The sequence below is a fragment of the Macaca nemestrina genome, chromosome 7 (genome assembly GCF_043159975.1).
Source record: "Macaca nemestrina isolate mMacNem1 chromosome 7, mMacNem.hap1, whole genome shotgun sequence".
Classification (NCBI taxonomy): Eukaryota; Metazoa; Chordata; class Mammalia; order Primates; family Cercopithecidae; genus Macaca; species Macaca nemestrina.
In genome coordinates, this window is record NC_092131.1 from 174,066,951 (window position 1) to 174,094,643 (window position 27,693).

The 27,693-nt window shown below is 38.2% G+C and overlaps 1 protein-coding gene across 1 annotated transcript in view; it reads left to right on the top strand.

Annotated features, from left to right (window-relative positions):
* The window catches only part of LOC105499091 (nuclear pore associated protein 1), a 564,120-nt gene that overhangs the window by 185,465 nt on the left and 350,962 nt on the right, over positions 1 to 27,693 (top strand). Inside the window, exons 27-31 of the mRNA XM_071099379.1 lie at positions 3,489 to 3,547; positions 3,858 to 3,989; positions 8,193 to 8,333; positions 15,137 to 15,251; positions 26,390 to 26,554. The gene's annotated coding sequence lies outside the window, so the exon portion shown is untranslated. The remainder of the gene's footprint in view (positions 1 to 3,488; positions 3,548 to 3,857; positions 3,990 to 8,192; positions 8,334 to 15,136; positions 15,252 to 26,389; positions 26,555 to 27,693) is intronic.

Genomic DNA, 27,693 nt, shown 5'->3' on the forward strand with positions numbered 1-27,693 from the left:
GTAGAGTACTTTTGAAAACTGGGATATTACCCAAAGGTAGTAATTATTTAGTTATGTCCCTAGTACCCATTTTTAAAGTCTGTGGACATAAGGTGTTTTACCTAATTAAGAACCTTAAAGTTCAATATATGTGCATTTTGTTAATAGCACAGAAGATTTAACTGTTTTCATTGAACTAGTAGTATTAAATTAGTCTAACTCATCTATAAAATCACACAAACAAAAATTATTCTGTTTTTGGCTGGGTTTATGGTCCTATAGCCTTTATGTCATATCCTGACACCTTAATATATAGACAGAGATAAATACAAAACCAATTTTTCAGTAAACTCAGATAAATATATACTGATCATTTTGAAGATATTTCTAATATTATGTCACCAATAATCTTAAAACCAGTTTTATTTGTCAAGGATTATTAAATTTATGTGAAATTGAAAAGCTGCCTGACTTAATTTATGAGCGCTTATTTACTTGTAAGTCAATTTAGTAGCAGGCTAGACATAACACACATACCTACATATGTACATACACACAAACATGTCTACATATGTACATACACATCTACATATGTACATACACACATATCTACATATGTACATACAAATATGTCTACATATGTACATACAAACATGTCTACAAGTGTACATATATACAAACATCTACATATATATACATGCACATCTACATATGTACATACACACAAACACGTCTACATATGTACATACACATCTATATATATACATACACACAAATATCTACATATGTACATGCACACAAACATGTCTACATATGTACATACAAACATCTCTATGTACATACACAAACATGTCTACATATGTTCATACACACAAACACGTCTACATATGTACATACAAACATGTCTACATATGTACATACACACAAACATCTACATATGTACATAAACACAAACATCTACATATGTACATACAAACAAACATGTCTACATATGTGCATACAAACATGTCTAAACAGGTATACACACACAAGGAAAGGTCTCATAGCTTTTACCTTGGGATTCCAACCGTAAAGTAACAGTACACACTCAGTATTTTATAAAAAATAGCTGGATACACATTATTGTCTGACAAAACTGGAACCTGTTACCATGGCTAAATTGCATTTTCTCCAATATATAATCTATGAAAGCTGTGAACCAAAATTTGAGTAAAGCAATCTTTATGGCAGTTTTGTTTTTAATAAAGCATCTTTTACCTTTTTTTTTCCTTCAGTTTTACACAAGTTTCCTTTGTTTACTTTCTAATTAGTCCGTAAATAATGTGTCTTATCACAGCACCAACAGCTTAGTAACAGCCAATCTGAAGCAGGCAGAAAAGAAAACAGAGGAAGAAAGAGGTTTTGATGACTCTGCTTCACTTAATAGCTGCAGTTAACCATTTGAGCTCTCAAGTTTTCTTGCTATAGTTTGCCTCTCTGTTTAAAATGTTCACAAAAGTAGGTCTTAATAAGTAGCCAGCTGAAATCCAGAAGAGAATGAGAATATGAATTTCCTGCCAGGCCTCTGCAGAGGAGCCAGGTTTAAAATCTGGCTCCTTTAAAAGGAGGGAAAGAGAAAAAGATAGAAAAGGAGGTTTGTGAACCTTCTAGCTGCTGCATGGTATAGGGTTGGTACCCCCACCACTCTTGCTGACATCCCATCAGGGAGAGCCCCAGTATCGTGGACATGCACAGTGTGAGACAAATCCCTCCCACCTCTACAAGTCGTGGGCAAAGGAAACTGTTGACAGCTGGAGAGAGCTAGGGGTACCTTTGACTGAGATGAGTAAGGCTGTAGGTGGCTTCCAAGATAATCAGGAAGATGAAGTTGAAAGTGAAAAAGATAGGAAGAGATCAGGGCCCACACTCAAAGGTCATACACTCATACTTACAAACAAATGGTGAGCTTCCAAACAAACCCCAGTTAAGGGCTGGGTAGAATCCTGAATTTCTTTCCTCTGTTCAAAACAGCTCCACAGGTATCTGAAACCAAGTGGAGCGATGCCCAGGAGTGCCACAAATTCAAATCCGTCAAACACTCAAGTGATAGTCCCGTTAGTGGACAAGACGAAACAGCAGAGCCCCAGCGACACCCCAGAAGACACGGGAAAGCTGGGTGCAATCCGACCAGCTCCCTTGGTTGCAAGGGTTGCCAGCTTCTTCAAAGATCACATTCTTTGTACCAGCAAAGTTTCGATGGCTGCAGAAGTTGTGCGAGGAAGTGAAAGGGAGGGTCTAGGAAATGAAAGATTTTCAGCAGCCACTTGGAAGTCCCCTAACATTCCTCCCATGGGGTCAGCTAGCCTTCAGCTGCAGGTACTCACAGGTAACCCTCCGCCTTGGTAGCAAAACCAGGCTCACAGGCTTGGGTTGCCCAGAGCACATAATGCTCCCCATATGGGCCACCAAATTTGTTACCAAACACAGGTTTGGCCACTTGTCACTGACAATATCAAATAACAAGCATGAGGGCGGTAAAAAGAAAGTGACTTTATTTCACAGTTTAGCAATGGAGAAGAACCAGGTTGGTACCTAATGGAGCCGCTTCAGTTTTCTGGGATGAAAGCAGGGTTTTAAGAAGAGAAACTTTCTTATGCAGGGCGTGCAAGGAACATGGAGGTGCGGGGTCTATGTGTCTTGCTGTAAAACTTAGCTAAGAGGTCATTGGTTAGTCTGACCAGTGTCACTGAAGACAGAGTCGGAATGTGGATTAACTCTTGTCTTGAGACAGTCTCCCTGTGAGGGAGAATTCTGGATGGTGCCGCTTCTGTTCAACATTTGGTCCTTAGAATTTCTAAGGAAACATACTTAGATAAGCTGGCAGTCCTTGCAGGCTGTTTCACTGGTGGAAACGAAGGAAGGAAAAGGTTAAATTTGCCTTTCCAAGGAGCTAAGCAAGAGGTGAACAGTGAGAAAGAGAAAAAATACACAGGTAATTTTTAGGAAAATGCTATACCGGATTACAATTTAACATAATTTCACTGTGTCTAAAGAGCTACCCTGTACTTCATGCAAACTACATAGCCTGTGGCATTCATGGAGTGATGAACAGAGAAAAAAATAGTTTTGAAGTGCAAAGGTAACTGGAGATTTTTTTAAGGAAAATCAGTGAAGGAAGAAACCTTTATTGGCTTCTCCTTTTGGGGAGAAATGTTGTCTTATAAGTAGATAATTGTACTTTAATTATTTCATAATGTAGTGATGTAACCAGCCACAACTAGCAGTATAACATAGGAAAGGCAGGTTGGTGTCCACACAGGGTCACTAAATCTACCTAACAAACCATTTACTTGATTTCTAAAAATATCCTTCATCCTTGGACTTGATGCAGGATTACTGAGTCATGGAAAACTTTGTGTTTTTGTAGTCATACATGAGATGAAAGCATAAAGGTGAATTATTCTTTATTAAAGAATTCATTTAAATTACTTTTCTTTGTATCTTTGCTTTTTGTTTCTGTACTGCTCCAGTACTCCTGTGAACCATGTCTGAGTGGAGTAATGATGGCACCACAGTCCAGCCTGCATGGGTATTGGCCTGAGTACTCCCCCGTCATGAAATTCAGCCACCTCTTTCTCCAGTCAGTTCTATCTTCCAAACTCCCACTGTCTTCCAGAGTCCATGTCACACCAGAGCCTGGAAACTCTCCCCAAGCAGTAACCTGAGGCAACAGTAAACCCTCATTGTTTCGCCTCTCTCGGATGTCACTGTCCTTCATTGTTTGATGTGCACTGTCTTGCAATCCATCCTTCCAGATGAATCATCCATTTTTAAATGTGATAAGCCATGTCCAATCCCCATAAGTTTTACCACAACATTTTGTTTCATTCTTCCTGCAGTTACTCCATCATTACTGTACCACCGCCTATATTGATGTAGTTGTCAGTGTGAAGCTGAGTAAGGAACAACGTGCACAAGACTCACAGAGAAAAATGGACAAGCGAGCTGGCCTTTGTATCACTAAAGGGAAGGTCAGATTGGTGAATATGTAATGTCTGTAGTAGTCTTGTTGGGGACATCCACAGCATGTCAAAGAATCAAAGACTTAAGTAGGATCTCAAAGAAATAATAATATCTCTATCTAAACTCTTATACACATAATAGACTTATTTACACTTACTGAAAAAGTTCGTCTAGAGTTTTAAATTTATGTTTTATTCATATACAAATGAAAGCAATATTGAAATTAATTCCTAAATTAACTCACACATATCTTGATATTCTGATTATGATTGTTCTGAATTAGGTTTTGACACTTATTCAAAGTGATTATTGATACAGTTGGATGAATATTCACCATGTTTGTTACTGTCTTCTCATTTTGCGCTGCCCCTGTTTCCAATTTTGTCTTCTATTCATTTTCCTTTTTTTGTGGTTTTTATTCAGCATTTCATATAATTCAATATTCTTTCTTAACATCTCAGACTTTTTAAATACTTTTTTATTAGTTACTCAAGAAAAGCTTATAATTTTCATATTCTTAGTTGATCTTACATATAACAGCTTATTTAAAATAATTATATTCAATAGCAGACAGGTGCCTTTCAATAAAATAGTAGCAAGGATGGGTCGGTGGTTCAGGCTTGCAATCACAGCAGTTTGGGAGGCCCCGGTGGGTGGATTACCTGAGGTGGGGAGTTCGAGACCAGCCTTGCCAACATGGTGAAACCCCATCTCTACTAAAAAAAATACAAAATGTAGCTGGACGTTGTGACACACATCTGTAATCCCAGCTGCTCAGGAGGCTGAGGCAGGAAAATCGCTTGAATGCGGGAGGCAGAGGTTGCAGTGAGCTTAGAATGCACCACTACACCACAGCCTGGGTGATAGAGCAAGACTCGGTTTCAAAAAAAAAAAAAAGAAGCAATTTATTTAATTATATTTTTGTAAGTATAAGATATATATACATACTTCTAAGTAAAATGAAAGACAGGAAAAGAGGGACAAAAGGAAAAATACAGGAAAAAGGAAGAAATAGTTAGAACTATTATAAGATGGTTACACTATTTCTGAAGCAGTATGATTTTATATGGAAGGAGCTTAGATTAGTTGTAAATATAAATTGCAACCTCTAGGGCAGGATACTGGAACGGGAGCCTCAGTTTTTTGCTGTCTGTGGCCAGAGGCTGCATTCAGTTATTTCCTATGTTGGCTTCTCTCCCATGGCAGAATGTGTCATCAAAGCCACCATGGGAGAGAGCTTGCAGCAAGACAGGTATCATAATCTTAGGTAACATGATTACTCAAGTGACGTCCTATCACGTTGTAGTCTTCTGATGTATCAAAGCAAGTCTCGGTTTCTCCCCAAAGTCAAAAGGAAAGGATTAGAATATTGGGTTATGTACACCAAGTTGTGAGGATCATTGCGCACCATCTCAGCGCTCACCTGCCAACGTCAGGTCTTACTTAGTGTGGGACAGGTTCTCAGTCCTCACTTACTTTGCTGACCTTGGCCTTTGTGAGAAAAGAGGTCACATAATTTGTGAAATGTATCACAATCTGGATTTCTCTGAATGTTTCTCAGGATTTTACTGAGCCATATAGATAGAGACATATAATTATCTATTTCTGAAGACAAGAAACAGCGAACTGGACATTATTTACAAATGCAGATTTAGAGACCAAAACTAAGAAGAAAAGTTTGCAAATGGAAAAACGAAAATTAAAAATAATAGTAATGTTCACCAGGGTAACAAAAAGGGTAGGAATAGGGAAGTGAGCACCTGGGACACTAGAAGATCGACAGTGTTCTGCTTAGTAAGCTCAATAGTATAATTTTTAAAACATATATGTTTTATTTATTTGTTTTTTGTTTGTTTGTTTGTGTTTTGAGACGGAATCTCCCACTGTCACCAGGCTGGAGTGCAGTGGCACAATCTCGGCTCACTGCAAGCCCCGCCTCCCGGGTTCAAGTGATTCTCCTGCCTCAGCCTCCCGAGGAGTTGTGACTACAGGCGCTGCCACCACGCCCGACTCATGTTTGTATTTTTAGTAGAGACCGGGTTCCCCATGTTGGCCAGGATGGTCTTGACCTCATGATCTGCCGGCCTCGGCCTCCCAAAGTCTTGGGATTACCGGCGTGAGCCACAGCGCCAGGACTATTTATTTGTTTTTTAAAATCTATTTTACGATCGTTTTGGATTTACAGAATAGTTGGAAGTACATACTGAGAGTTTATATATACTCAACACATAATTTCCCTTTTATAAATTCTTACATTCATTTGAAACACTTGTTGCAGTTGGTGAACCAATATTATACATTATCATTCACCAACATTCACAATTGATCAGATGTTCTGTTTTCACATAACGTCCATATTCTGTTCCAGGATTCCGCCCAGGACACCACATGACATTTAGGTATCTTGTGCCAGTTTCTCAGATGTTTCCTATTTCTGATGTCATTGAAATCCCTCCTTTGGGATCTCTGGTGTTTTCCTAATGACTGGATGGCCGGTGTGGATTTAGCAGAGGAAAACCCCAGAGGGAAGGTTTTATTCTCATGATATTGTGACAAGAGTACATAGTATCAACATGCTCTATCACTTTTTTTTGAGATGGGTCTCACTCTGTTCCTCAGGTTGGAGGGCAGTGGCGTGAAGAAAGCTCACTGCAGCCTCCAACTCTTGGGCTTGAATGATCCTCCACCTCAGCCTCTTGAGTAGATGGGACTACAGGCATGTGCCACCACATCTGGGTGATTTCATTTTACCTTTACTTTGATAGAGGCAGAATCTCAAGATGTTGCCCAGGGTGGTCTCTAAGCCCTGGCCCCAAGCGATCCTCTCACCTCAGGCTCCCAAAGTGCTGGGATTACAGGTGTGAGCCACTGTGCCCAGCTGCTTTATCATGGTTAATGTTATTTGATCACATGGATGAGGCAGTTTAGCTCAGTTTTCTTCACTGTAAAATTAATATTATTTCTCTTTTCATGTTGTACCTTTTGGAAAAAACATCACTATGCCCAGCACATACATAGAAAGTAGGAAATTATGCCCCATTTCCCTATGGGCAGACTTTCTATAAACATCATTTGAGTTTCTGTAAAAAATATTTAACATTCTTTGGGCTGTTCTGGATCAGTTGCATTTTTCTGTGTGTTTTAGAATCAGTGGTCCAAGAACTGCTAAATATGAAAAAAATTAGAATTTTAGTAGGACTTGTATTGAATGTGAAGATGCATTTAGAAAGTTAAGCATCTTGGTTAATACTTAATAGCTTTCTGATCAATGAAAATCTAGTTTATATAGTATATTACACTAATTCTTGTATTCATTTATTTAGGATTTCTTTAATACTTCAATATTATTTGTAATTTTCAGTATATGTATCTTGCAGTTATTATGTTATTTTCAAATATATTTCCTTTTTGATGCCGTGTTAAAGGAAATTATTTTGAGTTTCATTATTTGATTAGTGTGTGTTGTATAAGAATGCAATTTATTACATTGATCATGCATACTGAATTTTGTTTTTGTTTCAATGTTATTTTAGTGGATTTATTAGGATTTTCTATATATTAGGTTATGTCACTGGCCAATAGATTGTTTGACTTCCCTTTCAATTTGGAAATCTTATATTTATTTTTCTATCCTACTTTTATAAATTATGTCCTCAAGCATAATGTTTAGTTGAATTAGTGGGAATAGGTAACCTTTTGTGTTTATAATTTTGGGAATATTACTGAGACCTACTTGATACCATGTGTTGTCATGTGAATTTTTCATAGGTGCCTGTTTTAGGGAAGAACATTCCCTTTTGCAAAATTTGTTTAGTGTTTTTACTGTGAGTGGGTTTTTGAATTGGAAAGTGCTTATTCCGTATTTTTAGATGTGATAATGAAAATTTTGTCACTATATTAATATAGTTATTACATTAATTCTTTTTATATGTTTTACCAAACTTATGATCCTGAGTAAATAAATAAATAAATAAATTAGTGTTTAATTCTGTTTTACGATCCTGATTTGCATTGAAACTATTTCCTTGAGAATTATTGCCTAGGTATCCATAAAGCATATTAGTTTATAGTTTTCGTTTTTTGGATTGTCTTTGTCTGGTTGTAACCTCAGAGGAAACTGCCTCATAGGACACACTGCACACTGATCTCTTCTCTGTTATTTTATTTTTTTGGAGAACAGTTAGTAAAACATTGCTGTTGATATTTTAAAGGTTTGGAATAATTCATCAGTGTAATCTTCTCAACCTGGTCAATCACATGAACTTAGAAGATGATTCCTCCCCAGCTGATCCTTCAGTTGAGACCTCAGCTTTGGCAATCATCTACATCTAGATTCCTGACCCAGAGAAACTGTGAGTAATTTGTGTGTGCTTTTGAGCCACTAAGCTATGTGGTAATTGGCTATGCTGCAATAAACAATAATACACTTGATGGTAAACATAGTATGTTATCCTTGATTAGCTCCAAAAAAGGAATAATGGCATTAGTGGAAAACCTGGTAAAATATGAAGACAGTCGGTACTTTAGTTAATAGTTTTGTGCCTTTGTCAGTTTGTGAGTTTTCACAGATAGTCTATGGTTATGTGTATGATATTAATGTTGCAGGAAATTGAAGGGTATATCCACTTTTTGTAAGAGTTTAACAACTCTGTAAATCTAAAATTATTTCAAAATAAATAGAAGTGTAGACATGGCTCATATATTTGAGATCAGGTCTTCCAGTTAACTTTATTAAGCTTTCATGGAACCTAAAACTCATGGTACAAATGCAATAACATTATAAAATATAAATGAGATGAGATTCTATTTTACTCACTCTATTCTTCAGGGAACACTAAAGCCCATTCTTCTTCTCAAGTATCCAAAACTAAAGTTGATCCAAGTAACTAGTGGACAGCATAAAAGATTGTATGGAAACTATAATGCATCTACATCTTCAGTTACTAATCATAAAATGATTTGTATGATCATTCTTCACATGATTAGAATGACTATGGGAAAGAAGAAAAAGAAATGCAACTTTCTTGATTTAAAAATTGTATCTGTGCAAGAGTGGTGGCACACCCCTGGAGTCAGTCCCAGCTGCTAGGGAGGGTTGGTAGGATGATCATGTGATACCAGGAGTCTGAGGATGTGTAGTGTGCTATGATTGTGCCAGTGAATAACCATGCACTCCAGCCTGGGCAACATAGTGAAACCCCATTAAATAAATAAATTTAATAAATATATAAATAAGTTACAGAGATCATTGTTTTCTATTATTAGGGCTCAAGTCCTCTAGATAGAGTTTTTGTTTGTTTGTTTGTTTTGAGTTGGAGTCTCACTCTGTCACCCAGGCTAGAGTGCAGTGGCGTAATCTCAGCTCACTGCAAGCTCCACCTCCCAGGTTCACACCATTCTCCTGCCTCAGCCTCCCGAGTAGCTGGGACTACAGGTGCCTGCCACCACGCCCGGCTAATTTTTTGGGTTTTGGTAGAAACGGGGTTTCACCGTGTTAGCCAGGATGGTCTCGATCTCCTGACCTCATGGTCCACCCACCTCGGCCTCCCAAAGTGCTGGGATTACAGGCGTGAGCCACTGCACCAGGCCTGAGATTTTTCTTTATCTTTGGAGACCTACAACTCGAGCGCAAACTTTCAAATAATGCTTTGCCATTTTTATTTTCCCTCTCAAGGATTCCTGGAACTATAGTTTGTAAAATTATCACACAGCATGTGTTTTATTTTTACTTCTGTTTGCTGTTAAGGCCTCTCTGGATGGTGGCTATAACCTGTAGCCCTGCCCAGTATGACTCAGCGTTTGGTACTGGCTCTGCCTTTCATGGGATGCTTACTTATCCTGATTATAGGCCTAAAGCCAAACTGTCCAGCTTACATCCAGGTATCCTTCTCAGAGAGTACTTATTTATACTGTAAGACACCCTGTGGCTCCTGTCTGACTGTGTCTAGTTTATTTCTACCAAGGTAACCACTCTTCAGGAGAGTGCTAAGTGGGAGAAAAGTGAGGTCCATGTGTGTTCGTCAAGTGAAATACAGAGGAGACAACTCAACGCAATGTGTATAATGGCGTTAGTAATGTATTACTAACCAATCCCAGTAAGAAGAGGCCAGCATTCCTTGAAGTGCCAATGAAAAGAGAAGAACTCTCCAGGCCACACACTCATAAGCAGCAGGGGTGGCGGAGGAGCAACTAGAGAAAGACATACTATTGCGCCATTTGGCTGAAGTCTTTATGGGTGTATTTGTCAGGTTTTTTTCCAGTGGGACAGAACTACAGGGAGGTACATAGGTAGGTAAGTGGGTAGATAGATATGGAGATGGACAGTTGATAGATAGACAATAGTTAGATAAATGGCATTTTGTTTGGGGATTTACTCGTGTTAACATTGTAGAGACGGACAATTCCTAAGACAGCCATCTGCGAGTTTAAGGACCTTGGATGCTATAGCGTGATGGCTCAGTCCAAAGCTCAAATCTTCAGAAGCAGGGAAGCTCTTGGTGTAATTCTCAGTTTGGGATCAATGGCCTGAGAATCCAGGGCATTTACTGGTATAAGTTCTGGAGTTTCAAGGTCATAGATCATGGAGTTGTATTTTCCAAGGGCAGGAAAAGGAATATACTTTGTCCTGGAGAGAGACAGGAAAACTTTTTAAAATTTTTTCATTTTTGGTTCTATTTGGTCCCCAAGGAGATTGTATGCTGCCTTCCCTCATTGAGGCTGGATTTTTCCCACTAAATTCCCTGACTCATACCAACCTCCTCTGGAAACACCCTGGCAGACACACCCAGAAGTATGATTTACCAATTCTCCAGGTATTCTTTAATCCACTCAGCTCCTTAAATTAACCATGAGAAGTCCAGCACCTTTCTAGTTGGCACCTATATGTATCACCTTAAGCCATAACTAATCTTTAGATACAGACAATAACAAGGCAATACTTCTACCTAACATGATGCAACTATCCTGTGTGCAACCAAAACACACTATACTATTTGTCTTCAGAGCAGTGGAAGTTTGTGGGTGATGTTTACTCTTCTCCTGATACCCCATAACTTCAATACAAGTATGCTAAATTGCTAACACTTAACTGTTAGTATCAAGTTAACACATTCTTGTATTTTGTGACAAAAGAAGAAGAGAGAAATAAAAACAATGTTATTTGCCTAATATATTGATATATAACATGCAAATGTATTCTTAACAAAGTAGATAGGAAATACTAGTGACAATTTTAATCCTTGTTTCTGTACTGGTCACCTGGTCCTGTCTGGTATGCATGTATTTATTTTGTCTTTTTTTTGTATTTTTTGTATTTTTTTTTTGACACAGAATCTCACTCTGTCTTCCAGGCTGGAGTGCAGTGACATGATCTCGGCTCACTGCAAGCTCCGCCTCCCTGGTTCACGCCACTCTCCTGCTTCAGCCTCCCATGTAGCTGGGACTACAGGCGCCCGCCAGGACGCCCAGCTAATTTTTTATATTTTTAGTAGAGACAGGCTTTCACCGTGTTAGCCAGGATGGTCTCGATCTCCTGACCTCGTGATCCACCTGCCTCAGCCTCCCACAGTGCTGGGATTACAGGCGTAAGCCACTGTACCCGGCCCTGTCTGGTATTTATAACTCCCTTCTACTGCTACCCATTCTGTATTCTCTTTGTCTTCAGCAAGCCCCTTTGCTGGTCCTGGGTCTTTACCTGGCAGGGTGATGCAAACTTCCATTCCTGAAACATCTAGAGCAGTTGTATTCTTGTCTGGAATGGTTGTAATAATCCATTGAACTTAATAACACGGAATAGTAATACTAAGACTTTGTTTTAGTCCATTTCTGTTACTGATAACAGAAAACCTGAAACTGGGTAGTTGATAAAGAAAGCACATGTATTTCATACAGTTATGGAGACTGAAAAGTCCAAGGGTGAGAGGTTGTATGTGGCGAGATCCTGTTGCTGGTTGGGACTCTCTGAAGAGTTCTGAAGTCTACAGGGTATCATATGGCAATGGAGTAGCGCTTGCTGACATGCGAGATCATGTCTCCTCTCTTACAAGCCACTCTTCTCTCACAATAGACTATTAATCTTTAAATATTAATCTATTGATCCATGAAGGGATTAATTCACTTATGGGGTCAGACTCTTCATGATCCAATCACCTTTTAAAGGCCTCACAATTCAACACTGCCATGTTAGGGATGAAAGTTCAGCAGAAATTTGGAAAGGAAGCAATATTCCAACCCTAGCACTGCACTTCTGACTCTCTAAAAATCACACCCTGTCACAAAAGTTCTATTTCATTCCTATAGTTCCAAGGCTTAAATTGTTCCAGCACCGACAGAAAGTTCTAAAATCTAAAGTCTCCTCTGTCAGCCCATGAAATCAAAACAAGTTTTCTTGATACAAAACTCAGCAGTTGGGTTGTTAATGCCCAATGGGTTCATGTTGGCTGCTGCCCAGATAGAGCCACTTTACCAAGATAAGGGAATTACTATAGAGAAAATTTTATACATGTAGAGCCAGCTAAAAGAGAGAGCAGAGTTTTCATATTACTCTAAACTGCTTCTCCAAATACTCAGAGGCTAGAGTTTTTATAGATAGTTTTGTGGGCAGGGGGTTAGAGAAAAGGACATGTGGATTGGTTGGGTCAGGGATGAACTATTGGGAAGTGAAAGCCATCTTTGCTGACTCAGCTCCTGGGTGGGGGCCACATATCCACATGAGCCAGTTTACGGGTTTGGATGGCACCCACTGATCTGTCAGAATGCAAGTTATGAGAAATACCTCAAACTCCAACCTTAGGTTTTACAATAGTAATGTTATGTATAGGAGCCATTGGGGAGTTTATTAATCTTGTGGCCTCTGATTATATGACTGCCGAGCCATGCTTTCTCATACGGTGGTTAATTTGTTAGTTTTACAAAGGTGATTGTGGTCCCCAAGCAATGAGTGGTTTTGTTTCACGGAGGAGCTGTTATTATCTTTGTTTCAAAATTAAGCTACAAAGTAAATTTCTTCCAAAGTGGGTTTTGTTTTTGCCCAGGAATAAACAAGGGCTGCTTGGAGGTTGAATGCAAGATGAAGTCACTTAGGTCATATCTCTCCCTGTCGTAATTTTCTCAATTACTGTTTTTGCAAACGAGATTTCAATTTCCCCTTCTGAGTTTCATTGCATCTTATTCTTAAGGTGTGAGGTACAGAGTTGAGAAAAGGCCAAAGACCATTCTAACTTCTTTCTGCTGACAAGGGGTATACTTGAGATAGGGTTTGGCCCCAGAGTAAATGGATTGAAACTGCTTTGTAGCTGCCTGTATGTATTCGCAGATGCCTGGTTGGGGTTCCTAGGCTTGCATGACAAAGATGTTAGTACTGTCATCCACAGTTTTAGTACAGCACTTAAGTGAACAGCAAACTATAGGATAATGGGTCCTAATATAAGGAGTGGAAGTCCTAGCTTCAGAAGTCCTTATATAATTCGTCTAAATCCCTGAAGGATTAGAGTGATTAGCCCTAAGAACCAATCAGACATGGGGTCAATAGTCAAGAGAGATTTGGGTCAGAGGTTGTTAGAAAGACAAATTGGGATAAACAGGAAAGAGCAAATTTAAATATACCATCTCATATCTTTTTAGTTAGTTTCCTAGTTCTCCGAATATATCCTAGCTGTGTTTCATTCCAGGAGGTGTCACTGCAAATGGAGGAGGCTCCCTTATGTGATTAAGGCAAAACATATTTTTAATAACAGGCATTTGTATGGAAATAGAAAATAATAACAAAGGTTGATATTGGGCACGATGTATCCAGATGTTAGATTCAAAGCATTTTTAAGTTGCAAAGGAGGATAGCGATGACAATCTCACGTATTTTTCATCTGTATCCCCAGGGATAAGCTTCAGCATGCAGGGCCTCCGGAAGAAATTTGTAGCCATTTCGTTGAGTCCAGGTCAGAAAAGTGGAGAAAAATGTGGTTGTAATAGTTTGAGGACTGTAGCTCTGAGAGATTTCTGAATTCAGTCCAAAGTGCAGAAAATAATAAAAAGCTCAAAAACAATGGAGAAGACTAGAATCTAACAACAAGTGTGCTATAGTATTTTTCTGAAATATAATGTTTGCTCCCTAGTTTTCATTTTTATTTAAGACGTACCATAGTAGGATACATTTCTTTTCAAAATAAGTTTTAGTATTATTATAGTTAGCCTGATTATTTGTGTAAAGTTCAGCAAGAATAATTATTTCCCATATTAGTTCTTTCTAAACTGGGTTTACTGCAACTTTGTTCCCTAAGGAACCTCAGATTGGACTTTTTTAAAGCCTTGAAGGGATATATCTGTGCCTGCAAATACTCGTACACATTGGTTGAATTTCTCTCTTCTTCAGCTCCCAAGATAATTTGGGAATCATAGGCCTGTCAGAATGTGACAGGTTTTACTTACCACAGGTCAGGAACCCTGTACAAGGCCTGTGTAGATAGTTATGAGGCCAGTTTCTTCAAGGGGCTTTTATCATCTCTATTGGTCAACTTTAATTCCTCAAGCCTGTCTGTTTGTATTTGAAGGTAGGCCATTCCACTGGTAAAATAACCATATCTTTGGTAAAATAATCTGTGTTTCCAGTTGTGTTCTGTTACAAAAGAAATCAGATTCTTATTGTACTTAGGTAGATAACTATATCTCCATAGTATAGAATACTCATAAATAGTTTTCAAATTCTGGAGAAATCAAGTGGAGAATATGAACTATCTTTCAAGTTTTGCTCACAGGAATATACTTTACTCAATCATGAGAAGCTGTAAATAGCTGAAAAGAAAAATGTTGTCTTGACTCTGAAAAATGACAAAAAGGCTCAGCAACTTTTCAAGCAACAAGTCATAAAAGGATTGTTTTGGTCTTCTATTAGTTCAGTCCATGAAGTTAACTTTCTCTGACCTTGAGCCAGCAGTCCTCATAAACATACAGCTATCTGTGAGAGTCCTAGGAGTTTGTTTTGTTGTTTTCCTATTTCAATGCCTCAGTCTTTAGTTATGAGAAACCTGTATTCACGAGAACATTTCAAAGAGCAAACACCTTTTGAATAGTTTACAGAAAAATAACCACAGTAATCTGTGAATGACAATTATCTCAGGACAGCCACTGTTTTATTAATTTTACTTTGATTTTTTTGAGACAGGGTCTCAAGCCACCCAGGCTGGAGTACAGTGGCACCATTATGGCTCACTGTAGCCTCACCTTCCTGGAATCAAGCAATCCTCTTTCTTCAGCCTCCAGAGGAGCTGGGACCACAGGCAAGTGCTACCACATACAGCTAATTTTTTCATTTTTTTGTAGAGATAAGGTCTCACTATCTTGCTCACGCTGATCTCAAATAGCTGAGCTGAAGCAATCCTCCCATCTTAGCCTCCTAAAGTTCTAGTATTACAGGCACGAGCCACCGTGCCCAGTGAGGACATTACAGGCCTGAGCCACTGTGTCCAACGAGGCCATTGTTAAAGACACAGTCAACAAAGAAATCTGGTCATTTCTGTGGCACATAACAATTTAACATAATAAACATAATTATTACGGATAACATATACGAAGACATATTAGAATTATAGGAACCATATAAATTTGGAATACATCCTAATAACACATTTATATAAATATAACCAAAGAAAGTTAAACATAATTTTGTATTTGACAATGTTTTCTGTAGGTTAATATACCAAATAACCGAAATAAGTCTCTTTTGGACTTCAGGGGACCTAATACTTAAAAGACTAATGAGTTAAAAGAAAAATTCTTAGTTTATAATTGTATTTTTCAAAGTTTGCGAGTGTTAAAGGCTTAAAACACTTCATATCACCAAATAGAATCCCAGATAACCACAAATCATTTGCTTAGCCAAAATGATAGCTCAAAAATTTTAAAAGGCAAAAGGCTTCATTCATTGGTAGAGAGAAGAGTCTGCTCTCCCAACAACAGGACCAAATAAAGTCAGCATGAGGCTATCTGAATCTGTATCTTCTCTCTCCCCTACTTTTTTCAGTTTATTTAGAAGACAAATAAAAGATATTTTATTATCTCTCAGTATTATACAGAAATCTTGTTTAAAGAGAAAACCAAATTTTACCTTTGCATTACTGTTTTATTAATGTCAAACCCAATTTTTACATAAACCTTATAAACAAACCTATCGAATCTAAATCAGTTTGACTCTAGCTGTTTACAACTTTCTACTAAACAACTGATTAATGCTTAATGAAAACTCTGTGTATCGCACATAAGCGTGCAGATTCTGGGCCTGTGTCATTGTGATTTTTACATTAACGATCATTGTGTAGAAAAACTAAGTAACCTGCTTGAAGTTTTGGCAAGCTACTCACACTCACACACAGAACTTTCTTTACAAGACCAATCTTCTACAAACCTTTTAAAGCTTGCTTAAACCTTATGTTTTGTCCTATTATTTTTTTAACAAGACAATTTTTAAAACCTCTAATTTAGACAAGATTACTTTTTAAAACAAAAATCATATCTTTAGGTCTTTTTATAATTTTTTATAAAGGACATTTTACAATTTTTATATGCCTTGAATGTAAATGTTTTCTCAGTAGTATCAATTACATGTGTTACAGTGTTAAATCTTCACAACTTTTATTTTTAGTGATAGCAGTTTTAATTTCATACAAAGTGCAGAGCGTAGGACACAGGATAGAAATGAAGATAATGTCTGACGCTTTCCAACATACCTAGGGGGCATGGCTAACTCAACATGTCCCCAGGCTTTACCTAGAAGCTACTGGCTCTAATGCAGGCAGGTTGGACAATTACAAGAAGTCACAGATATTTATAACCTTAAAACAGCAAAGAGAATATCGGACCTGCCTAATTTAGACCAAATGTCTAAATGTTGAAGAAATAATGTTATTGTACCCGTAATCTTTAGAGCTATCTTTATTATTCAAAGATTATTAGAGTCATGTGAACTACAAAGCATTGTAGTTTATTTTTTTGATAAAATATTTTATTTAAGTGCATATATATACCAATTAATTAGAGCTCTTTTATATAGTTTGTTAGCAAAATATTATATATATGAAGCATATAAATACACAGACATAGAGGAGCAGATCTGGTAAAGTTATATGGATTCGTCATTTGTCAGTTTTTAAGTTTTTCTTTTTCATTTTAGATCATCAGTCTCTTGATTACCTGTTCCCTGCCCTAAACAGTTTTTAACCAGGCAGTTCCAAATTTTTATTTTAAAGGGATAAATCTTAGGTGAAATAAAATAGATGATTTGTATTTTATCTAAAGCAAGGAAAAATGTGGGGGTTTCAGTCAGGATGGCCAGGAAAGGCAGACACTCATCAATTTGGAGATTTGGAGATTGGTTAACTTGAGGTTAATTTTTTTAGCTTTGATAAGCCCCAGCAATAAGTCAGAGACTTAATTTACAATTCAAGTTTGGAGATGTCTGTCAAAGATGTTAGAAAGCTTAAAATATTTGATCAAAACCAAACTACAGGTCCTTGTAAAACAATAGTTATTCATTTAACCAAAGTGATCATTGACAGACTTTAAAGGCAATACAGAAAGTTACACATGTGTAAAAACCGTACTCCTTTCAAATTTCATAGGTTTTTAAAAACCAATTAAACACTTTATAAAGGCAATATAGGAACTATCTTGATGAAATGTAAAATCTTGTTTCTTAAGGCAGTTACCAAAAAGTCAAAGGAAAACCCTTTTTAGTGCGACTGCCTCTCCTTAGGGGAAAGCCCATTGAGATGATCTGGAAGTACAACTGATAATAAAAAGTGCTTGAATTTAGTCAAACATGGCAAGAGTGTGTACACGGATATGAGTAGAACTAGGGAATAGATGACTCTTAGTAGCTGCATGGTAACTTTCCTGATGACAGTGAAAATTTAGACACACACACACACACAAAAACCCCAAGATTATAGAATCAAGTTATCCTGGAGGAAAACACTGCTTTTATAGACCTCTAAGATAAAATATTTCAGCATCAGGCCACAACATTTAGAACTAGGAAAAGTTACAGGAGCTGACAGGAAGCTGAAGGATAGAGTTATCCCAGGCCACGTCAAAGGGAGAAAAAACTGATAGCAGCAAGACAACAATTGATCATTTGAGATATGAATCTCAGAAGTTTTCGAAAGAAATCGATTGTGGAATAGAAAATGAAAATTTCTTGTCATTTTATTAAGAGCAAATTGATACCTTAAGAAAATATTGGTTTAATATAGGGGACCATTCTTTAGAAAGACTATTATAAACAATTCCTTTTTAATTATACCTAACTTCATTACATACAAAATTGCTTTTATAAATTCCCCTTCACAAGCCTTATCATGACTTACACAGACCATCTGTCACATGGTTGGACTGTATACTTGTCCACTGGTACCTGTTCCTTTTTAAAGTTTTTTTCGATTTTCTTTTCCTAGATTAACCTTGTAATAAGAACCTGTTTCTTAAATAACCAGTCATTTTACTTTAGGAGAATAATTTACCATGCAAGATTCTTTCTCGTATAAAATTACTCTTTTTTCTTGATAACCTTCCTTACCAAAACTACATGTTCTTGTCTATATCTTTCTTCACATCTCTCTTCACCATTTACTGCTTCCTTTCTGGTTTTTTCATAAATAACCTTTTCAAACTCGTAATTTGAATCAACTTTTAAAAAACGTTTGAATTAGACAAAATAATTCTTTTTCTCAATAAGGACACCTCTTGTTTGGCACATTGTATAGAAACCTAGGAAAAAAGAAATCCTGAACTATCAGATATTAGTATTGTATAGATGAGAAACATTTCACAATTTTTGGAACAGTTTTCTCTATGTAATAACCCTTTCTTAATTGGAATTGACCCAGACATCCGGTAAGCATCCAAAATGATTTTAAGATTTTAAATTATACAAAAATTTCACTTAAAGCATTGATCTCATTGACGTATACTCAGTTTTTCCATTTTAACAGTTTACCTAGAGTACTTTTGAAAACTGGGATATTACCCAAAAGTAGTAATTATTTAGTTATGTCCCTATTACCCATTTTTAAAGTCTGTGGACATAAGGTGTTTTACCTAAGAACCTTAAAGTTCAATATATGTGCGTTTTGTTAATAGCACAGAAGATTTAACTGTTTTCATTGAACTAGTAATATTAAATTAGTCTAACTCATCTATAAAATCACACAAACAAAAATTATTCTGTTTTTGGCTGGGTTTATGGTCCTGTAGCCTTTATGTCATATCCTGACACCTTAATATATAGACAGAGATAAATACAAAACCATTTGTTCAGTAAACTCAGATAAAAATATGCTGATCATTTTGAAGATATTTCTAATATTATATCACCAATAATCTTAAAACCAGTTTTGTCAAGGGTTACTAAATTTATGTGAACTTGAAAAGCTTCCTGACTTATGAGCGCTTATTTACTTGTAAGTCAGTTTAGTAGCAGGCTAGATGTAAAACACAACCGTGTCTACATATGTACATACACACAAACATATCTACATTTGTACATATACACAAACATGTCTACATATGTACATACTTGTAAACAACTACATATGTACATACATACAAACATGTCTACATATGTACATACACACAAACATGTCTACATATGTACATGCACACACATGTCTGCATACGTACATACATGCAAACATGTCTACATGTGTACATACACGCAAACATCTACATATGTATATACATGCAAACATATCTACGTATGTGCATACACACAAACATATCTACATATGTACATACACACAAACATGTCTAAACAGGTATACACACACAAGCAAAGGTCTCATAGCTTTTACCTTGGGATTCTAAGTGTAAAGTAACAGTACACTCTCAGTATTTTATAAAAAATAGCTGGATACACGTTATTGTCTGACAAAACTGGAACCTGTTTCCATGGGTAAATTGTGTTTTCTCCAATATATAATCTATGAAAGCTGTGAACCAAACTTTGGGTAAAGCTATCTTTATGGCAGTTTTGTTTTTAAAAAAGCATCTTTTACCTTTGTTTTTTCCTTCAGTTTTAAACAAATTTCCTGTGTTTACTTTCTAATTAGTCCGGAAATAATGAGTCTTATCACAGCACCAACAGCTTAATAACAGCCAATCTGAAGCAGGCAGAAAAGAAAACAGAGGAAGAAAGAGGTTTTGATGACTCTGCTTCACTTAATAGCTGCAGTTAACCATTTGAGCTCTCAAGTTTTCTTGCTATAGTTTGCCTCTCTGTTTAAAATGTTCACAAAAGTAGGTCTTAATAAGTAACCAGCTGAAATCCAGAAGAGAATGAGAATATGAAGTTCCTGCCAGGCCTCTGCAGAGGAGCCAGGTTTAAAACCTGCCTGGAAGTTCCTGCCAGGCTTCTGCAAAGGAGCCAGGTTTTAAACCTGGCTCCTTTAAAAGGAGGGAAAGAGAAAAAGATAGAAAAGGAGGTTTGTGAACCTTCTAGCTGCTGCATGGTATAGGGTTGGTACCCCCACCACTCTTGCTGACATCCCATCAGGGAGAGCCCCAGTACCCTGGACATGCACAGTGTGAGACAAATCCCTCCCACCTCTGCAAGTCATGGGCAAAGGAAACTGTTGACAGCTGGAGAGAGCTAGGGGTACCTTTGACTGAGATGAGTAAGGCTGTAGGTGGCTTCCAAGATAATCAGGAAGATGAAGTTGAAAGTGAAAAGGATAGGAAGAGACCAGGGCCCACACTCAAAGGTCATACACTCACACTTACAAACAAATGGTGAGCTTCCAAACAAACCCCAGTTAAGGGCTGGGTACAATCCTGAATTTCTTTCCTCTGTTCAAAACAGTTCCACAGGTATCTGAAACCAAGTGGAGCGATGCCCAGGAGTGCCACAAAGCAGTCACCATATGTGCCCATCACAGCTGATGGTGGCAACTAACCCATGCAGAGTACCGAAATGAGCCAGGCTCTGTCGGCCCTCTCTTGTTAGTCACCCAGTTAATCCTGGCAACAGTCCTGGGTTCTCTGCATTTCCAGAGTGCAGGTCCTCCAGTAACCACTGAAATGCTTTCTCGGGAGTTGTCAACTCCTTACAAACATTTCTCCGTACTTGGTGCAGAGCACAGTGACACCAGAGACAGGCTTCCCTGGACCCCCGCCCTGGCAGTGGCCGTGTCACTTCACTCACGCCCAGGAAGAAGGCAGGCTGTGGTCTTCCACTGGGCAGCAACACCGAAAGAATTTCTCACGTGGGTGAACTCTTGGATCACCGTGCCCAGGCTGATGGAGTCTGCAGCAGATGCAATAAGGGCTTTGGCACCGGGAAGTGGAGCTCACCCATCTGCCAAGCCCAAGGGTGGGCACCCCTCCTTTACACCATCCTTGAGGACTTCCTCCTCTCCCCGGCAGAACGCCACTGAGAATGGACCTGATGGTGCCAAGAGGGCGATTTTCCCCCAAGTCCTCTGAAATATGTTGCCACGATTTGTAACAGGAAGCTGAGTGAGGAGCACAAAGTGCTTTCAAAGATCAGGTGATGGGCCACATCCCTAGCGGGCGTGTTGAGCCCCTGAACCAAAGTTTCTGCGACCAGCACCTTTGCCTCTCTGCCCCGGCCTTCTGAGCCTGTGCTCCGGAGACACTTGTGCACCAGGCAGCCAGCCACTCTCTCCTGTACTCCCGCAGCCCCAGCAGAGCTGCCACATGCACCTTCCACTCACCAGGTGGAATCTACCTTTTATCCTGTGCAGCAGGCTGCAGAACGCGCCCCTCCACTCCCTCCGTGTGGGGCTGCAAGGGGTCGGGTCCACCACCAACGCTGCCTTTATGGAGAACCCCGCACTTGTCTCGAACCTGAAACCCCTGAATTGCTGGGTCCAGGAAGACTGAAGGTGGCGCCTGATAGAATGACTTCTTTTCATTTGGGCCCGTACCCAGTGGTGGGATTGCTAGATTGAATGGTAGCTCTGCTTGTAAAAGCTCATTGAGAAATCTCCATGCTGTTTACCATACAGGTCGTACGAATTTACATTCCTGCCAAGGGTGTATAAGCATTCCCTTTTCACCTCATCCACACCAATATCAATCATTTATTGACTTTTTCATAATGGTCCTTCTGACTAGGATAAGGTTGGTATCGCATTATGGTTTTAATTTGCATTCCCTGATGATTAGTGATGTTGAGCATTTTTTTTTTTCATATGTTTGCTGGCCGTTTGTATATCTTTTGCCTGTTCATGTCATCCCACCACTTTTTAATGGGATTATTTATTTTTTTCTTGCTGATTTGTGTTTCTTGTAGATTCTGGGTTAGTCCTTTGTTGGATGGACAGTTTCCAAATATTTTCTCCCATTCTGTAGGTTGTTTCTTTACTCTGTCGATTATTTCTTTTGCTCTGCTTTTCAGTTTAGCTAAGTCCCATTTTTTTGTTTTTGTTTATGTTATAGTTGCTTTCGGGGTCTTATTCTTTGCCTAGGCCAATGTCCAGAAGATTTTTTGCTAGTTTTACTTCTAGAATCTTTATGGTTTCATGTCTCACATTTAAGTCTCTAATGCATCTTGAGTTAATTTTTATATATGGTGACAGATAAGGATCCAATTTCATTCTTCTGCATGTGGCTATCTTATTTTCCTAGCACCTTTTATTGAATGGGATGTTCATTCCTCTGTGTATGTATTTGTCTGCTTTGTTGAAAATCAGTCAACCGTAAGTATTTGCCTTCATTTCTGGGGTCTCTATTCTGTTCCTCTGGTCTGTATGTCTACATTTATTCCAGGACCATGTTAGTATGCCAGCAGATGTTATAACGGACTGTGTTGGTTGACCTTGGGCCGGAAGGTGGCACTTGCAGGAGAGAGCCAGCTGCAGTCATGGTGGGGCGGTTTGTGCTTAGCCTTTGTTACCCAGGGGAAGTATTCAGCTGATGGGAAGTGACATGGAAGTCTAAAAAGTCCCTGTTCCAGTTCTGCTACTAGGACAGGTAGAGGGGCAAAGCCAGGTGTGGGCTGGGTCAGGAAAGTCCATACTCTGCCTCTCCAAGTGTGGGTGTAAGCAGAAGCTGCAATGGTGGTCGGTGGACAGTTCCCTGACCGCTGGGATAATGTTCCAGGGAGGAGAACGCCCTCTGCTCCATGAGAGTCTGTACATGGAGAGAGGGGTAGAAAGTGGCAGGTCAGTTCCCATGACCTTGACACAGAAGGTCTTACACATGCAGACTTCTGCTGGCAAAAACCCACAACAGCCAGCAAAGTCCCAGGCAGTCTAGGCTCAGAACACAAACCTGCCCCAGGCCACAAGACTTCCCACTGGAGACTGAAACTGGAACAGTAGCTCTGAGGCCACACCCCTTGATTTGACATGTGAAACAGCAGTACCCAGGTCCCATGACCCTGGCACAAGAATACTTCCTTCATGCCCCTTGGTTCAGGCCTTTGGGAGTTCATCCTCTGCTCAATACTAGATCAAATACAAATCTTAGTTGGTCAGCTTCTTCCTCAGTTGGGGGCTTCTTCCAGTGCATGCCTACTGCCTGGGTTACTTCGCTGATTTCTTCAAGATATTCTATGAATTAGGGTCAAGAATATCTTCCTTCTGTTGCTGCTGGGGTCTGGGAGTGCACACGCAGCACATCCAGGTGCCACTCTTACTTTCATGCTCCCCACCTCTCTTAAGTCAGCTCCATCGCTGGGCAGGGTTCAGGCGCTTCCCTGTGACCTGGATTGCCCGGTTCCCTAGTGGGAATGTATCACAGAGAGAGTCTCACCCTTTTGCACTCTCAAGGCTCAGTTGCCCATCTGACACGTAGTGCAAGTTGCTGCCTGCTGCTTCTTTCAAAGTATCCAGAGGTTCTTTCACTTTTTCTGTTGAGTTCCTGTGTTTGTTGGATACAAATTCACAGTGTGAATCTCTAGACACTATTTTGCTCTTTCTAAGCAGGTGAGGCACACTAACAAAGCCTCCAATCTGCCATCTTGAAAAACAAAAAACAAAACAAAAGAAATGCTCTTCTTTATGAGCAGAGGTCTACCAAAAGTTATCTGGAACATTCATCCTGGACATATCTATTCTTCTCCAATAATCGTTATATTTATGCAATCATTTTTATGTCAGTATGCAAACATGGATATTTATTTTACTCTTTACTTCTACTACTTCATTTATTTGTTTAAATTGTTGCAATGTTGACTATTGGAAGTTCTTTCAGTTGGATCATCTGTCATTTTGAAACACCACCATAATTAAGCTTTGCTGTTGTTATGTGGTTGGTTAGTTGTTTGCACTGTTTGGCATTTTACTTTTTCTGGCACTAATAGGTGCTTATGCTAATTGTGTGGATTTCCTCACAAGCCTGGTATTAACCATTATTTTTCAACAGAGCCCTAGTTATTTTTATTGGAAAATTGAATTAGAAATGGAGATCGGGCCCTTGGCATATTCATTGCTCCTGGGGCATCTGTTGATTCATGATCTTGTGTGCTGACAGAGCAGACACTTCTGTGTATACTGATTCACACACACACACACACACACACACACGCACACAAATGTTTTATGATGCATCTGTATCTTTAAGTTAAACATGAATTCCTTCCTGATAACGCTCCAGCACCCCATGATCTAATCCAGTACCACATGAATCAGCGCCCCTATTCCCGCTTACTTGTGTGTAGCCTACCACGCTAACAATGATAAAGATGGTTCTGTTATTTAATCACATAATCCAAAGACTTGTATAAGCGTATTCAGAATTAGAAATGTACATGGCCGTGAGAAAGAACTTTACCAACTGAAGATTTTATGGATAAATCTTTACCCTTTAGACTCAGAATATCCACTGACTTGCTACGTTACTTGGGTCAGCTGCTTTTCCCCCCTCCATTCAGTGAGGTGATTTCACTGATGTGTTATTTAATTCTTTTATGTGTATAGCCCCGTGCTATCTGCTACCTGCTGTATAAGGTGTTTAATTTGTATATTGTAAGTTCACTTTTTGTATTATAAAGTTATTTAGGATTTGTAAAATACAATAATGTATTTATCGTTACTGTATGATACCAGAGTAATTTCACTGCCCAGAGCGAATCTGCTGTACCTCACCAGTTTGACCTGCCTCTCTTCCAAGCTCCTAGTAAATACCATTTTATTATCTCTATGCTTTTTCACATTCCAGAGTGTCACATCACCAAAATCTCACAAAGTATTTTGCCTTTTTAAATTTACCTTTTTTTCACAATATACCCTTTAGATTTGTGAAGTGTATCTCATGGTTGCTTAGAGTTGCATTTTCTGACTGACAAAAGACTTAGGCCCCATATCATATGCTTACTAGACAGGAATATAGTATCTCTGGATACGTGTCTATTCAGATAGTTTACCACTTCGATTGTGTTACTTGCCTTTTTATTTTGAGTTGTAAAATATTTTGTATGTTATGGATAATAGATCCTTTCCTTCTATGTGATTGTGAATATTTTCTTCTATTCTTTGCATTATCTTTTTACTTTTAATGATGTACTTTGAATCCCAGAAGATTTTAATTCTTATGAAGTTAAATATATTCATGTTTATTTATTTTTGTTGGGCTTTAAGTATCATATCTTAGAAATTATAGGAGTTATTGTTTAACTTAAGACCCAAATTACATATTTATATATTATCTACTATGGGTTTGGTCTATTTAGAGCTTACATTTGGATATATGATTATTTTGAACTAATTATGTATATGGTGTGAGTGAGAAGTTCAACTTGCTTGTGGATATTCAATTCTCTTAGCAGCATTTATTACAAATGTATTTTTCCGTATTGAATTGGCTTGGCAACCTTATAAAATCATTTGACTATAAAGGTAAAGAGTAATTTTTGGATGTTCAATTCTACTATATTTCTTTGATCTGCATGTCCATGTATACTATTATTGAGCCTTTAAATTAAATTATGATGATACTGAGTTTTTCATGGATGCCCTTTAAGATAAAGAAACTTTCTTTATAGGCTTAATTTGTTGTATATTGTTATCAAAAATAGATTTTGGATTTATCAGGTGCCTTTGCTGCATCTTTTGAGATGATCATATGGCTTTTGTTTTTTATTTTATTCTTATAGGGCATGACACTAATTATTTTGTAAGTTGAACCAAATTTGCATTCCTGAGACAAATACTCTTGGTGATGGTGTGTAATTCTTTTTCCATTTGCTGATTTGTATTGCTAGCATCTTATTGAAGACTTTTGTCCTTTACTTATAAAACATATTGGTCTTAATTTTTCTTCCTTGAAATGTCTTGCTTTTGTTGTAATATCAGTATAAAGTAACTAATAGTCTACATCAGGAAGTGATCTCTTCTCCACTTGTACTGTTGTTTACGTTTTTATGAAGAGTTTGTGATAGATTGTTAATAATTATTTTCAGGTTTGGAATAGTTCACCAGTGAAGTCATCTCAACAAGCCCAGGGCCTTCACTCCTAACAACAATCACATGAATTTGGAAGGGGATCCTTCCCCAGCTGAACCTTCTACACTTGAGACCTGGTCCTTGTCCATCATCTGCATCTGGATTCATGATACAGAGAAACTGTGAGTAAGAGCCACTTAGTATGTGAGAATTTATTTTGCAGCAATAAATAATACACCTGACAGTAAATGCAATGGGTATCCTGGGCAGAAAAAATGACATTACTTAAAAACCCAGTAAAATATGGAAAAAGCCTATACTTCAATAAATAGTTTTGTGCCAACTATTTTTTAGGGCTCATCATTGCATGTAACTCACGGATATGTAAAGCTTTCTGTGCATATTTCTGTGTATTTAAAATTATTTCATAGAAAAGTATTTTTGAAAAAAATATTAAATGTGATATTAAAAGAATTCCAAAGCACAAACAGAATACCTTCAGCCCAGGAGATGAAAGGACATGTAAAGAGAGAATAGCAAAGCATATTTCCATATCAATTTACCAACTCGAACACAGGTACACCTGCTTCAGGAAGATTCTCCCCAAGTTCCAGAGACTCGTCCTCTTTCACCTTCTTCATCATGTTCCGCATTTTTCAGTCACCAGTTTTAGCATCAGTAACCACTTTTTCAAAGACAGATGCCTGTGACTCACGTGTCTCAAAAAGCCCCATTTCAGATATTATTTAACAGGACTCCAACAAACAGACCAGAATTTATGCAGAGCTTGCAGTGAGGAGTGCCATAATGCCAACATGACTATGTTGACAACACATCCTCTGGTGAGTGAAGCATTCACACAGAATGAGTTGCTGAAACTCAATAACATATGTTTACTGTACAAGTAAGGTAATAATCAACATAGTGCTCTAAAATTATTCTGGGGACATAGGGGACATTTGTCTAAGATTTATGAGATGTGAGCAACCAAGAGAGCGTGAACACTGATGTTTTACAAGTACTCCAGATCAGTAGATGGGCATTTGTTTTTCCAGTGAGGGTGGCTCAGGGTCTCTTGGCTTCAATACTGTACACACAGAATTTCAGTGACAGATCTTGGTTAAAATAACAACAACAATAACAACCCCTCATCTATTATATTGCAGCCTGGCAATTTAACTTAATTTCACTGCATATAAATAGCAACTTAATTTAAATTAATTTCACTGCATATAAATAGCAACTTAATTTACAGTAATTTCACTGCATATAAATAGCAACCCTATACTCCATGCAAACTAGAATGGCAGTGGAATTTATG